The sequence below is a fragment of the Ailuropoda melanoleuca genome, chromosome 2, assembly GCF_002007445.2.
Source record: "Ailuropoda melanoleuca isolate Jingjing chromosome 2, ASM200744v2, whole genome shotgun sequence".
Classification (NCBI taxonomy): domain Eukaryota; kingdom Metazoa; phylum Chordata; class Mammalia; order Carnivora; family Ursidae; genus Ailuropoda; species Ailuropoda melanoleuca.
In genome coordinates, this window is record NC_048219.1 from 117799814 (window position 1) to 117815544 (window position 15731).

Consider the following 15731-nt stretch of genomic DNA (forward strand, 5'->3'; position numbering starts at 1 on the left):
ACCAGTTCCAAATAATTTGTGACTTGTCCCTCCTGCGTGTTTGAATTTGTTTCAGTCACTTATGCCTTAGTTTTCAATATAAGCTGTCTCTAGATGGAAAATGATTTTACAGGCTTCAATTGTGATCCCTCCAAAACATGGGAAGAATCAGAACATTTAAGTTACTATATTGGAAACATTTTCAGTCTTTGATGCTCCCTACTTCTTGTCTTTTGACAATACAAATGTATCAAATGACATTCTTACATTTAACATAGTTTCTCTACAAACAAACAACCCCTATTTCCCCCCGCCCCCCCCCAAAAAAAAACAAAACCAAAAACCCAGTGAACTATTGAGGGGGAAAACAGTTCTTATTTCATATCAGTTACATTTCATAAATAACCTGACAACTATTTAGAGCTTCTAAGTTATTTAGGACTTCACAGAAAACTCTAATATCTGATTTTTAAAAGGATCTCAGTGATCAGAATTTCAGGGGTTGATTATGTGTACTTTTGGTGTGTGAAAGTTCAGGAAGTATACACTAAATGCGTGTACTTTTCTATACTTAACAGGTCAATTCACGTGTTTAAAAGGTCATTTATTTGCTCTAAAGAAGAGTAAATCTTAGTGCTATTCCCAGTAAAATTGTGCCTTTTCCTTTTTTACATTACATGTTTTATAACTTAAGAAACTAATGTACTTGGAAATCTTTTTTTACCATAACTGATGAATTAAGATACCTGAAAAATATTTTGAAGTGCACAAAAAAAGAGTCTATGTTCCCCAATAGTAATTATCATTCACATTCTTTTGAATATGGATTAAACATAAAAGTGTATATATTTTAATTTATATGAACTACTTATACCTATAAAAATTAAATCTGGAAAGGTTCTTCCATGTTATTGTATATAGTGTCTTTCAGGTAGATCCCAGGTTTTGATAATCTTTAGTACAAAGACTGTGTACTATACTGCTATATACCAGAGGCTTTATTAAATAGATACAATACTTAGTGCTGATTTTACCTCCCATAACAGAAAGAATATAGAAAAAGATCCTTGCAGCTCATTTCAATAAGAATATGTATATATTTTTTGCTTGCATTCATCACTTTGAATCGCAGGAAATATTCGGTATAGGATGACTTAGGGAACGTTGCAGATTTAGGCGTAAAACATAAACACTCCAGAGATTCTAGTTTATATTGTCTGTATCTTTTTCTTCTGTTCTCTAACTGTGTTTTTAGTCAAGTTTTGTCTTGATGAAGATTGTATTCATGAGAAAGTAAATTTTAGTAGGAAAAAAATAGTATCTTCTGTGTATATTTTTTGATATAAAGAATAGCTTGCATAAATTAGTAGTAGGTTTTCTTCCTGAAAAGAAGAAGAATTGATTTGAAACAAATGGTAAACGAAATAACACATCTCAATTCAGTATTTGGGATCTTTATTTATCGTTACGCATCCCTTGGCAATGGAAGAGAAATTGTCCAAATCATTGAGATTTTAGTATGTTAGTATGTCATTTTGTAGCGAAAGAGAAGCAGATCCCAAACTGAAAAATCGCTATTATTTAAAACAGCTAGATGCTTGTGACCAAAATATAGAATGCTCACATATGACCAGAAGCTGAAGAGGAAGTTAGAATGTGCCAGCCACCCCCATGTGCGTGCATCAGCGTCATTTCTGAGCCAGAATTAGAAAACCAGGAGCTATAGTTAAAGGAAGAGCTGCGGAATTTATAGCCACTAACATCTAAATTGTGATTTTCTTTTATTAATTTAATTCATTGTTTATCTCTGATGCATATGCAAGATTTCCTGAAATCTTTCAGACCCCTGTGGTTTAATATAAATCTCAAAATATTAAAAGCATCTTGTAGAAAATTAGAAAGCAGATGAGACACTTCAGGACTCGAGATAATTTTAGATGTCACATTTTAAAGCAACTTCAACACAATTACCCTCTGCTTGCTCTTAAAAAAACAAAAAAACCCTCACCTCTTTAATTTGTTTTGCTCTATGACAATTGCTTTTATAACTGGTTTGTAAAATAATCATTGGCTTGAAAAAACGGTCACCAGAGAGGCTTGAGACCTTATAAAATATTGGAAATATCAAAGGTCACATTCGTCAGGTATATTCATCACACCAAATGATACATTGCAACAAATGTTGTTGATATAATGATATAAGGCAGTAAATAGAGAGTTATCAGGTTTCATTTCACTGCACCTTTTCTCATCCCCACGTCATGATTTACTTTTGCATTTATAAATTCCAGTCTTTCAAGTTAATGACTGCAGGTGGCATAATTGTTCCAAAGGTATTATAAGAAACAGCTTTATTTGAATCTCTGACACATCAGATATTTTATGCAAACAGCAAAAAAGAATATCACCTGTTTTATTTTCAGTGGGCTTGTATTCCTTAAAATGTACAGGAAAGGATCTTGCTGAGCTTTCCAAATTACCACTAACATCGTTGAAAAGATGTTCATGTGCTTTTGAAGTGTCAGGGAATTTCAAGGCAGGGGACCTGACATCCTGCTTCTGCCACTTACCTGCCATATGAGTTTTGGCGATCTAAAAACCTTGACATTCTCAAAAATGAGGGTGATAATGTGTGTCTTTGAGAGTTGTTATAAAGATTAGAGAAATTGTTACTTTCAGTGCCTGGCAGAAACTGTATTTGCGGATGCTGTCGTTGTCATTACTATAAACATCATCTAAATATTCAAATAAAAAACTCAGTATTATAAGTCCTTTAAGAAGTATAATTAGAAATCAAATCATTTTGGTTAAATAAGGAACAATTTTGCAAAAAAAGTACGAGTTTTAGACATCCAAATTTGGCTCAAAAGCATTTAAGAAAGTATGTGTAGTATTTTTTATTTGGATGTATGTAACATATTTCTAGTTTAAAAACAACAAAATTGTCTCTAACCACATGCAATCGTTACTAAACTTTATTAACTACATGTTCATTCAGTTAATTAAAAACTTTGTTGGATGGTTTAGCCTTTAACGTTCTTTGAATTTTTCATTCTTTTAAAGTTTAGTTTTTATTTGGAAACATACTTTAAAATTCAGGTAGATGGTAGTTTCAATTATTTTAACATTAATAGGAATGATTCTCAATGCCTACATTATTTCCTGTTTTGTATTTTATAATTGATAAAGGGGAAATCAATATTTTTTAATGCATTAAACCATCTTGTTCAAAAATACAAGTGTCTTTTCTTGAAAAAGCACTTAGCTCTGTTTTTAAATAACAAAACTCTGGTCTTGACTGAGTTTTAATTGAAATAATATATCTTATTTAAAGATACCTGGGTATTCTTAAGTGCATTCAGAAAACAAAAATAGAGTGGATGATATTTGAAATATGACTATAATTTAGTAATAACAGTTTTATTGTTTGATGCAGACTAGTCTGATTAAAACAAAGATTGAATTGCAAGGAAAGTATTGCAACAAGTTTATTTTGCAACAGCAATATTCTAGGTCCTGTGTTAATAAGAATGCTTTACTTTATGATAACATAAGATAAGGGAAAATAAAATAATGTATATAAATTACTGTAAAAATTTAGAAAATGAAAATTGTCATGTTTAAAAAAGTTTGGGGACAAACTGGGAAAGAAAGTTTGTGTTTTGGTTTTTTTTCTTTCATTTAAACAAAGCAAGTAGGTTTTTCCTGATAATGGTATGAGGCAGTCATACAATAATTCATGAAATAAGTAATTTTTTTTATTGAGATGATTACATTATCTGCTACGATTTATCTCAGGACATTTTCCAATTCCAAGGTGACTTGGGGCTCAGAGCATAAGCAGAAAGTAAGATATCAGGGAATCCTAAGGAATTCACAAATCTAGGAAGAAAAAAATTTCCGTGAAAAAGAAAGTCAACTGGCAAATCTTTTTCTAGCTTGTTTCTTAATGTTTTACCTTCTCTACCAGAAATGTATGGGGAGTTCCAGTTGCTCCACATCCTCACTATAATTTGATTTATTTCCAAAATTTAGCTATTTCAAGGGGAATATAGTAATATTTCATCATGGTTTTAATTGAATTTCCTAAGAATGTGGAATATTTTTATGTGTGTTCTTATTTGCTGTCAGTATAGCCTCTTTATTAAAATGTTCACGTTTCTTCACAGTTTTTTAATTTGATTTGAGTTTTTTACTATTGTGTTTTGAGAGCTGTTTGTATATTCTTAATATAAGACTTTTGTTGGATATTTAATTCTACAAGTCTGTATTTGTCCTTTCATTATCTCAGTGTCTTTTACAGAGCAATGTTTTCAATTTTTGTAAAGTCCAATTTACCAACTTTAAAGGAACATGTTTTTGGAGTCATGTTAGAAAATTATTTACTGATCATGAAGATTTCCTCCTATGTTTTCTTCTAAGAGTTTTATAGATTTTTATTGTACATTTATTTATATCCACGAATCATTATGAACTAATTTTGTAAAAAATATCAAGTCTTGGTTATGGTCCCTATTTTTTGCATGTGGCTGTCTGTTATCCCAACATTACTTGTTGAAAAGGTGTTGGAGAGATATGCCAGTGACATTATTGCTATCAATTTTAATCACATCTTTTTCCAGCCTTCTGGTTACTGATTATCAATCTCTCTTTCTCTCTCTCTTTCACACACACCCACACACTTATGATGTCTGAGGGAGAGTTTGGATAGACATAAACGTTGAACTTAGAATTAAGAAGAAAGATAGTAAAATAAATAAATAAATAAATAAATAAATAAATAAATAAATAAAATAAAAAGAAGAAAAATAGTGAAGGGGCGCCTGGGTGGCTCAGTCAGTTCAGTGTCTGCCTTTGGGTCAGGTCATGATCCTGGGGTCCTAGGATTGAGCCCCATATTGAGCTCTCTGCTTAGAGGGGAGTCTGCTTCTCCCTCTCACACTTCCTCTGTGCTCTCTCTTTCTCTCTCAAATAAATAAATAAAATCTTTAAAAAATAAGAAGAAGGATAGTAGATTGGTGAGAATTGTGGCTGGTATTTACTTATGAACTGGAAAAACTCAAAAATGGTTTCAAAGGCATAAATGACCTCAAAAATTGAAATCTGTAACAGGTAACCATGAGACATTTAAATATATAAGCTTTACTTATTTTTGTTCAGGTAATAACGCATGCAATGTTTGTATGTTTCTACACATAAATAAGTATTCTTTTATCTGTACACAAGTGGTAAAATATATATGCATGCAACATTTTTATACATACTATTATCTTGTTTGAGGGTTATTAGAACACACATACACATACATATATATCCTGGAAGATATTCTTAAAATTCATCTGTAAATTGATAGAGTATACTTCCATGTCTTATATAACTGTTCCTATTAAAAAGGGATTCCTTTAAGGAGATGCATATGAAAATCTTAAAGTTCAATTGAAGGAGCATTACAAAATAAACATGATGATAATGTGGCGTGAGAGGTTCTTTAAGCCCATGATTCCATGCTATTGAAAACCAGGAAGGTCATTATGTATATTTTGGTGAAGACATGGGTATTGTACATGAACGAACAAAGTGAAATCTACTGGTTGAAAGTAGTCCAAGGAGACCAAGAACGTGGATGGAATCCACCCTTTTCCCATGATTGCAGTTCAAATTTGATTAGAGTTTATTACTGTCAGCCTCAATGCAAGAGAAAGTTTTGGTCTCACTGTGTCTGGCATAACTATTTCAAGTCTGTCCTTTCCATTGATTTGCTGAGTTTGGTTTGTTGTCATGAATTCTGTAAAAGATTTTATATCTGGGAAGTAAAGAGCATCAGGACATATGCAGCATTTCATATACTAATCTTAACACATTATAGCAGCCTGAGTTTTAACATGGGCCTTTTGAATAAATCCTGAGAATTTTTTGAACGCCCCAGATCTAAGCCTGATGAATAAAAACATAGAGATAACTTCAATTTCATCTTCATACTATTAACACTAGAAGTTAAAATACCATAGCAATGGAGAGTTGCTACTTATAACACAGTCTTTTAATAATGATCTAAACTACATATATAAATGGTTATAAGTGTAGACCCTGGAGGCAGGCTTAGCGGACATGTTTCTTTCTCCAGGAAGTCATTTCTGTAAGTCTTTGTCTTAGGGGATCCTCAATCTCCCACAACCCTTTTAACCTTGTAGTATTGAATGCATGTCTACCTGTCTGCATTTCTTCCTTGATGGAAGGCAAGACCACAGAAATGTTATCTTAGGTACCTTTGCATACAAAGCAACTAATACAGTATCTGACTTGTGGTGGCTCTTCAATAAAAGTTGTTAATGAATGGAAGGGCGGGTGGATGAAGAAGTAAACGGTGTGACATTGCATTTATAAAGTTTTCAGGAATTTCACGCTATAGCAGAAAATAGAGATTTTATTAGTGGTGCACTAGCTCTCTTATGAATCCATAAACACTTGCATTCTGAAAAATGGGTTATTTGATCTCCCCAAATATTTTTGTGAATATCGTCAGTTGTTTGCTTCTCTATAACCAATCATACCAGGACATGGTGGCCTAAAGTAACTGCCATTTCATAATCATGTGGGTAGCATCTGTGCTGGACTCCGTTGGCCTGTAATACTGCTGTCTTCTGGGTCCTTCAAGAAGCCCAGTAACTCAGCAGCTCAAATGAGGCTGCGTGTTCTAAAATGGCTTCATACATGTGTGTGGCAGTTGGGACTGGCTATTGGCTAGACTACAAGCTTATAGTAGGCCAACCTAGGCATATTTACTTGACAGGAGAAGAATTTCCAGGAGCAATTGAGGACTACTCCCACACTGTGAGTGCCTGTCAAATTTCTATTTGTGTCTGATTTACTAATGTCCTATTGGCCAAAGCTAGTCCTAGGGCCAAGTCCAGAGTCAGTGTCAGAAGGCTATGAACACTAGACATTGTGATTCACTGTGGGGGCATTGCTGTACAATCTAATATATGAAGTACATTATATCAGTAAATTGATCATCATAGACACAACATAGTGCTCAGCCTAGACTATATCTGGCAGTGAAATCATGGCTCATTCACAATAGGTTCTTTTCAGGAATAAAAGAAGAAGAAGAACAACAACAACAACATAAACAAGGTGAAAAACCTTCCAATTATTCCCATGTATTGGACCAGGACTTTTAGAAAACCATCATGAACCATATTTTTTACTGGAAATATAATTGGATGCCTAATTGGAATACTTTTCAATTCAGCTAGATTTTTTAACGTACTTATGCAACATAACCTAATTATCAGGCAATCCCTGACTTATGTATATTTCATCAATTTGTTCATTACTTATGTGTAGTCAACCCAAGATGCATAACTGCTGGAACTCCTCTAAATGTATTATCTCCCCTAAGGACTTCTATTCATGCCAGGAAATCTTTCTCCTCCCACTCTTCCCACAGATTCGTTTAGGTAAACCCCAATAATTCTTTATGTCAGCTTTCTCCTGAGAAATCATCCACCAAACAAGAGCAGCGTCCCCTCTTATTAACACTTAGAGCATCCAGAGCCTTCCTTATGACACCACTTTAGCAATACATAACTTCGTCAAGACGGTATATGTTCTCTCTCTACTTCAGAGCATGCTCTTTGAAAGAAAACCCATATCTTGCTTACATTATGCCTCCAGTGTCTACGGTAGGTGTTCAATAAGTACTTATCTATTGCAAACATATATTAACAATTCAGATAAATCTTGGATCTATGAATGCAATGCTGTGAATTGTTGTATCCTCAGAGCCTAATACAAGCAGTGCTTACCATAAGTGTTCAGTAAACATTTATTAAACTAAATTTAACTATTATGGATTTGATAGGCTTTTGGTCTTGTGTAATAACAACCAACATTGTTCCTAGGGGGGAAATATGTTCTGAGTTCTACAAATCTTCTAGCAAATGAACTTTTGGAACTCAATCTGTTTGTAAGTTAGAGGACTGCCTGCTATGCAAAAATACATATGATAATTGCTTAGCAAGTCAGTTGTTCAGATGTTCCATTTTATGACTGAATAATCTAGATTACTGTGAATCACTTCCTCTGTTATTACTATTTGCCTTGGAGGGGGTATGAAACATATTTTAGAACATAACCTGAGAGTTGAAGAGAGTATGGAGTATAGGTTATTTTAAGAAAAATATCTTTATAATAGAATGATGTTACTTAAGAATATCTTGATTCTACATGTAAAAGTGTCATGATTTACAAAGTGCTGCGCAGATGTAAGAGAATTGTTATTTTGTAAAGTTGAGCTCATCTTTACACTTGAGGCTCTAATCTGTCTAGTGAAGGCCATTTATCCTATTCGTTAGACTCTGTCTAACATGTGACTTCTCATCCAAATTCACTTATTATTCTTAGTTATCATGAATCACAGTTTTGTTTCTTTTGGAGTACCTAGATAGTCTTCCTGAAATTCTTCACCTTTTTTTCTTCTCTTGTTTATTCCTGGTAGGAGTTAAACTCCTGAGATGGAAGATAGGGGATAATATATTGTTCTAGTGTCAGAGAAGCCACATTGTTGAAGAAGTCCATTGACTCTCAGACCCTTTGCTGAGTGTAGTTTGGCTATCACAGTCACTGGCTCTCCTAGAAGGTGTGACAGGCCTCTTCCAGCTTCAATGACTGATGATCTTGAATCTTGCCTTCATTTACCGAAAAAATGTTATTGTAGTCCATAGCTCTCTCAACCCAAACCTCACTTTTGCCCTATCTCCTTGTCTTGTCAGAATTGCTTCCATCTTACGTAGACCACTAAACTTGTGATCAGTTTTTATTTATCATGCCAAAGTATGCAAAATCTGCATACAAAATCCCAGCTATTGCTATCCTACAGATAGATCTTGGATGGAGAGTAGGTCACCCTATTTCATAGTCTCTCTTGTAGTTAAGAATGAGAAGCAAGACTAAAGCTTCACTACTTATTTTTTCCTGATGCTCATTATTTCTTTTTAAAGATTAATTTACTTATTGGGGGGAGGGGCAGAGGAAGAAGGAGAGAGAAACTTGAAGCAGACTCCGTGCTCAGCACAGAGACTGACACGGGGCTCGATTTCATATCCCTGAGATCACAACCCAGAGATCACGACCTGAACAGAAACCAAGAGTGGACACCTAACTCATTATGCCACCGAGGCGCCCCGCCTAATACTCATTCTAATGGAGTTTTATACTATGTTGTCTAGATCTACTCGTATATGCAAATATTTGGGCTGCAGTGCCAGAAAATGTGAGTTTCTACAACTATACTCACCCTACTCTTATAAAACATTTCCAGTTTCCCTATCTCTACATTATAAAAATAAACAAATAAATGAAAGTCTTATTAAATCAATATTGAAGATAATATGAAATGCTAAAATATAGTCAATTTATCATAAAAATCTTGATATCAAAACTAGACAAAGACATTGCAAGAAAAATAATCTCAGAGCAATATCCCTCATAAACATAGAAAAGGTAAAAATTTCAGTTTGCTAAAATTCTCCAAATATGCTAGTGAAATCCATTTACATATGATTTCACCTATACATGAAACAATTAACAAACCATGGATAAGAATGGTTTATGCAAGAAATGCAGGGATATCACAATGTTTGAAAATCAATCAGTATAATTCACCAAATGAACAGAATAAAGGAGAAAATAATACAATCATCTCAGTTATGCAAAAAAAAAACCCCACCACATTTGAACTATTCCACGACCATTCATAATAAAGACTTTCAGCAAACTGGAAATGTAAGAAAGTCCCTCAATCTAGTAAAGGCTACCTATGAAAAAAACAAACAAAAAAAAAACCCACAAATTAAAAACAAAAACTTGGGCTGATATCATTGAATACATTCTTAAAATCTGGAACAAGTCATGGATACCAACTCTCACCACTTCTATTCTACAATGTAGTAGATGTCCTGCCGATTTCAAGTTGTCAGGAAAACCATATAAATGGCATGCAGTTTGGTAAACAAGAAATAAAGCATTCTTTATTTGTAGGCTACATGAGCAGGCATAGAAAGTCCCAAGAAATCTATAAAAACCTCCTAAAGAATGTACATAATAGCTACTGCAACAAAAACAAATTTTGTAAAGTAACCAAATAGAAGGTGGAAAACAATAATCTATTGCATTTCTATATACTATCAAATAACAATTGGAAATTACATTATTCTTTTGGAAATTACATTATTAAAACTATACAAAATAACATTAAAAATGAAACATTTAATAATAATTTTAATCTTTGCAGTAGACTTAAATGGTTATTAGTATTTTGATCACTGGATAAAGAGAAGAAAACTGAGGCACAAAATGGAAATCCTCATACAATGTTTCATCATGTTAGGAGTTTTATTCACTCAATTTCCCACAGATAATACAGGAAGAAACAAGAAGTGAAATCAGGGGCACCTGGGTGGCACAGCGGTTAAGCGTCTGCCTTCGGCTCAGGGCGTGTTCTCAGCATTATGGGATCAAGCCCCACATCAGGCTCCTCTGCTATGAGCCTGCTTCTTCCTCTCCCACTCCCCTGCTTGTGTTCCCTCTCTCGCTGGCTGTCTTTATCTCTGTCAAATAAATAAATAAATAAATAATCTTAAAAAAAAAAAGAAGCGAAATCAAGTTAAAGAATTATCAATTAAATATAATATTTAAAATAAGCTTACTTTTTAAATTCTGCACTCTAGAACTGTATCAGTAAAAATGAAATAAACCTTGAGCAACCAATGGTATATTTCACACTGAGATTTTGCTTAATTTAGGATTTCCTTTGACTAAATAAATCAGTACCAGCCTCAGGAGGCTAATTTTAAATTTCTGAGGATTGTTCTTGATTTAATTATTCTTGTTAGTATTTCTGGCAATAACGTGTGTGTGTGTGTGTGTGTGTGTGTGTGTGTGTGTGTAAATGCTTGAAATATACATACATTCAATTCTATTATATGTACTCACAGTAAGTTCCCTGCTTTAAGTGATTTTTAAATGTTATAAATTCATTTTAACTCAATCTTTAAAATTAGATTTATTAACATTTTATTTTATATTTTGCCTTACAAAAGGCAGATTTTACAATTATATTCTAAATGTGATTATTTATTAAATTGTAGCCCCAAAATGATATATCAAGAGATTACAAATATATTTTGCAGAATCTTTACATATTAAACTGCACAGAATTCAGATAAGATTGCCAATAATGTAAAACCATGTCTAAGTAATAAAATTAAGTGATTATTAGTAGGTACACTTGACTTAAGATGGAAGATGTGTTAATGGCTGTTAAATGAGCTATAGTGTACAAAGATTTATATTATGAAAGGTGTTTAAATGATTTCAGGGATAAATATTACAACTAACATAATCATGGACCTCTGATTTGTAATGCTGCTATTTTTCAAGATAACTTTATATAGCGGTAGAACTAATTCTTACAGGAGTTTTCCTTTGTAGGTGGAGAAAAATGACTTGTTAGTAAATAAATAAAAGAGGATACTCAACAACGGATTAAAGCTGTCATCTTCTAAATGAAAATCTGCTTTATATTTCAAAATAGTATGAGAATATATGCTGAAACAAGAGGAATTAGTCCCCCCCCATTGAGTTCATTACACTTTGAATTTTTTTGAAAATGCAATTAAAATCTACTTTCCAATTTGGATAAGTTCTAGTAACAATAGAGATTTAATTAGATTTATAATTGTACTGTAACTGTATATTTGTATTTTTTAAATTATTTTAACGTTGGAGTTTAAAATCAAAGCAAGCTATTACTTAACATGAATTGAGACAAAACAATGTAAAACTATTTACCAATGTCTTCAGCTTGGCATTTCCTACAATATTCCCTACTTGCACTCTTTGCCCTTTGCATTGTCATGTTATTCACGGATCAGAGACATTTCACCAGGTTGTGCTCTCTTACACTTGCACTGCATAGCAGAAAACAAGGTGGCATCCAAATCCCAGTTTTGCTTCTTACCAGCTGTTTTTTTCAGAGTAATTTAATTTTCTAATCGAGAAATGGGCATATTAGTACCCATGGGAGGACAACATTATCCAAGTTTCTTCTACCAAAATCTCTAGTGGTTTTGCAAAGCCTTGTGTTCTCTTTCTTCAGTGGGCACGACGTTACATTTTGAGTTTGGGATTTATCCCAACTGCAGACCAAATGTGGATGCAATGTTTCCAGTTCCCAGCTTCCTTACTTTTCCGAACATACAGGATTTTACTGAAAAGTAAATAAACAAATAAATAATTTTTTAAAAGGGGAGGAAGATTCTATTGCAGACAAAAATGATTGTAAAAATTGATAACTTATGTTTTGGGAAAAGTACACATATACACAATGCTACATATAAGGTTACAGGTGGCTCAGTTGGTTAAGTGTGGACCTATGATCTCAGGATCACGATCTCAGGGTCTGGAGATCCAGTCCTGCATAGACTCCACACTCAGTGGGGAGTTTGCTTGAGACTCTCTCCCTCTGCCATTCCCCACCACTCATGCACTCTCTCTCTCTCTAAAAACAAAACAAAAAGGGTCACAGACCTCACAGAATCCTTGTCATAATGCTTGTGGTGTCTCAATATCGCCTTGTAAGCGTACTCCATAATGTGGTTCCCCTTATATTCTAAAGGAGCAACTGAAGTCCCATTGGTCATCCGCTCTTCTCTTTTAGTACTAAATTTTTCAAACTTCGTAAGTCTTTCTGACCCTTTCTCACTCTCTGTGAGAAATGTAGGAGCCTAGTCACTTGGATAATTTGCCTTTCTAAACTAGGCATGGTGTGTCTTGGAAATTTGTTCACATTTCATAGATTCTTTATAATGTTTTAATAAAGTGATGGAGAAATTGTCTTTTCTTTTGCCTGTAAAATAATAGGTCTTAAATCAGTGTTAGTCACTACAGCCCTCGTTGCTGTTTCTTCATTATTGCAGTTATTATTATTATTATTATTATTATGTTCAGCCAAGACATTTTCTCGTTTTATTGCTTACATCTTTATTTGTTAAGTTTACTACCATCCTTCATTGTGACAGTTAAAATACCCTGAGGTGATATGTATTCTCACTTAAATATTTACATTTCTAAAGATCCTAGAACATCAACCCAAGGAGCTGGGGAAAGAAAAGACAGTTTTTTTTTCAGCTCATCATCTGTACGATTTCTTTAGAAACAAATTTCCTTAATTTAAGAACACCCTTTAAGCGAAATAAGAAAATGTTTTATGTTTTTTTCTAAACAGAATAGGCCACACTTTTTTCTTTACCGTACATGTTCCATTCTGAGTTAGTCGGAAAGGCATTTATACTCCTCAGAAACTATATACTGAAACTTAATGTGTATTGAGGCTATGCTGAAAGTAAGATCATTTCAATGAACAAAGTTGACAATAGAATGTATCACCTCATCCAAATCATGCTGAATTTGAGATGCTTAACGTTTTATTCTGGAGAAATCAATGCTAAACTTCCACATAAAAAAATTCACAGTAAATATGAGTGTTTTGGATGGAATGATACAAAGGCTGGAGCAAACTTTTAGAGACAGGAATTACAAAACTAGTGTACATGCACTGAAGCAAGTGAAAAATTTCAAATTGGGGTGTTAAAAACTAAATCTACACACATAGGAAGTCAGGAAGACATTCTATACCACGCTCAGAGGAAATGACAGATCTACCATTTCTGGGTAAAAGTGCCAGTGTAATTGAGGGCAACTACTTAATGTAAAAGGACCAGGAAACGTGCTAGGGGTGTTGTTCTCCCAGCATCGATGCCACTAACTGAGCTTATTTTTTTCTAATTTTTTAATTTTTTTGGCTTGGAAGACAATAGCTCTGATCACAGTTTTCTCTAAACAACAACTGATCATTCTAATGTGTCTGGATAGCTTTCTCACTACATTACAAAATCATTTGAAAATATATGTTGGGCCTTATGGTTTTTACAGTAGCAAAATGCCAAGTACTTTCAAATGAGGAAGAGAAAAACAGTGATTTATTTCTAACTTCTTGTTTTAACCACCAGTAACTGCAGCATCAGGGTTCATTAAACAATAGCTGGTTTTCTACAAATTCAGTGAAAATAATTTGAAATTTCTGTAATACTTTGTTTTGTTATACTGCATATTGGTTTCTACGAATAACTGAAAGAGACAAGCTAAAACAAAATCTAGGATAATGGTAAATAAAGCAATTTGTTTCACAGTTCACTTAGATGGTGGAAATTCATACCAGAATGCATTCTAGAAACTCATCAAAAATAAGCATATTCAAGCTTGGTAATTTCAATGTGGCATATTTTCATTTTAATAGATTTTTATTAAATTCATAAAAGTTAATGGACTAGGGATTAAGTCATTATGAACTCTGTCCCAATTGTCTATTATTAATAGCATCGCACTAGTGGTGCTATTGTTAAATACTTTCATTCTAAATGCCTTCTCTTAGCCAATCATGATTTTTCATCTCAGAGTTACTATTCCAATAATTCTTCCACATGATTATGTTTCTTGTTTTGAGTCCTCAAGTTTTCAGAAATGTCAAAGCTTTGATGTTCATATTATATATTACATACGTAAGTGTATGATGTAAATAATGCAAAAAAATAAAAAACATGTGAAGCTTCATTTTGTCCTTATAGGTTAGAAAAACTTTACTGACCATACTAACTCTATTACACAAAATTAGGGGATGATCTCTTTAAAATGAGGACCTAAATTAATCTTCTTCACAAAATATGTTTTGTCTAGGCTCTCTTCTTTACAAATCAATAAAATAAAAATGTAATTTTAGTTTAAGGTAAAATTAAAAATCAAGTTAGCATTCAAGGTGTCCTCTAGTTTGGAGACCCACACTTTTCACTTATTAACCACACGTGGTCAACGTTATCCCAGCTGCATCGTGTTCTGGGATACACGTGGATTGCTCATGGAATTTTTCTTCCAATGAAGCATATTAGGCAGCTCATCTGTTCAAACACAACGTACCAATGATATAATCCAATCAATTAATTTATTTTATGGTTCCCAGATTTTTTATTTTGCATTGTGTACTCCTGTGGAGAGAATGCTTTTTCTTAGAAAGCTTTAATGGAATTGAGATGGTTCAAGGAGGAAGTTCATTATGTGAAAGTAATTCATGGTTGGGCTGTGTACACATCCCTGCTGCTTGAATCTAAACTACTGCACTTATTTGTTCATAAGTGGAACTTTTTGCTGAGTTTGATAGGGATAGCTGCTTTAATGGTTTAAAGACATCTAAGTGTATATGTGTTTTAAAGTAATACTTGACATAAGCGATGTAGCATCTAGAAAGTATGCTTTTGGAATCCTAATACAGTTGGGAGACCTGATTTGGTGCCCACATAGATTTTCTTCCACTCCAAGAACTCAAAAGAATGAGCCCCGAGGCAACTTACTTAACTCTAGACTTTGAGAGTTCAAGTCCTCTCGGCAAGATTAACTTTGTCCTTCTGGGCAGAGGCATTATAATAGCATCTTTTATTATGGAATCACATAACACTTTGTGACATACCATTCATCAAATAATAAAATAGGAACCACATTTGTAGTATAATCTTAACTGTTCATATAGAGCTTTTGTATTAGTCTACAGTATGTCCTGAAGCTAAATTTGATTACAATTCCTCTAGCAAGATGTTTAAACTAAGTTGAATTATGTAGAGTTGTACTTATGGCTTAAATGG

The 15731-nt window shown here is 33.4% G+C and overlaps 1 pseudogene; it reads right to left on the reverse strand.

The window, feature by feature from the left end:
- Nucleotides 1–15731, reverse strand: part of LOC100466972 — a 115033-nt pseudogene that overhangs the window by 86244 nt on the left and 13058 nt on the right.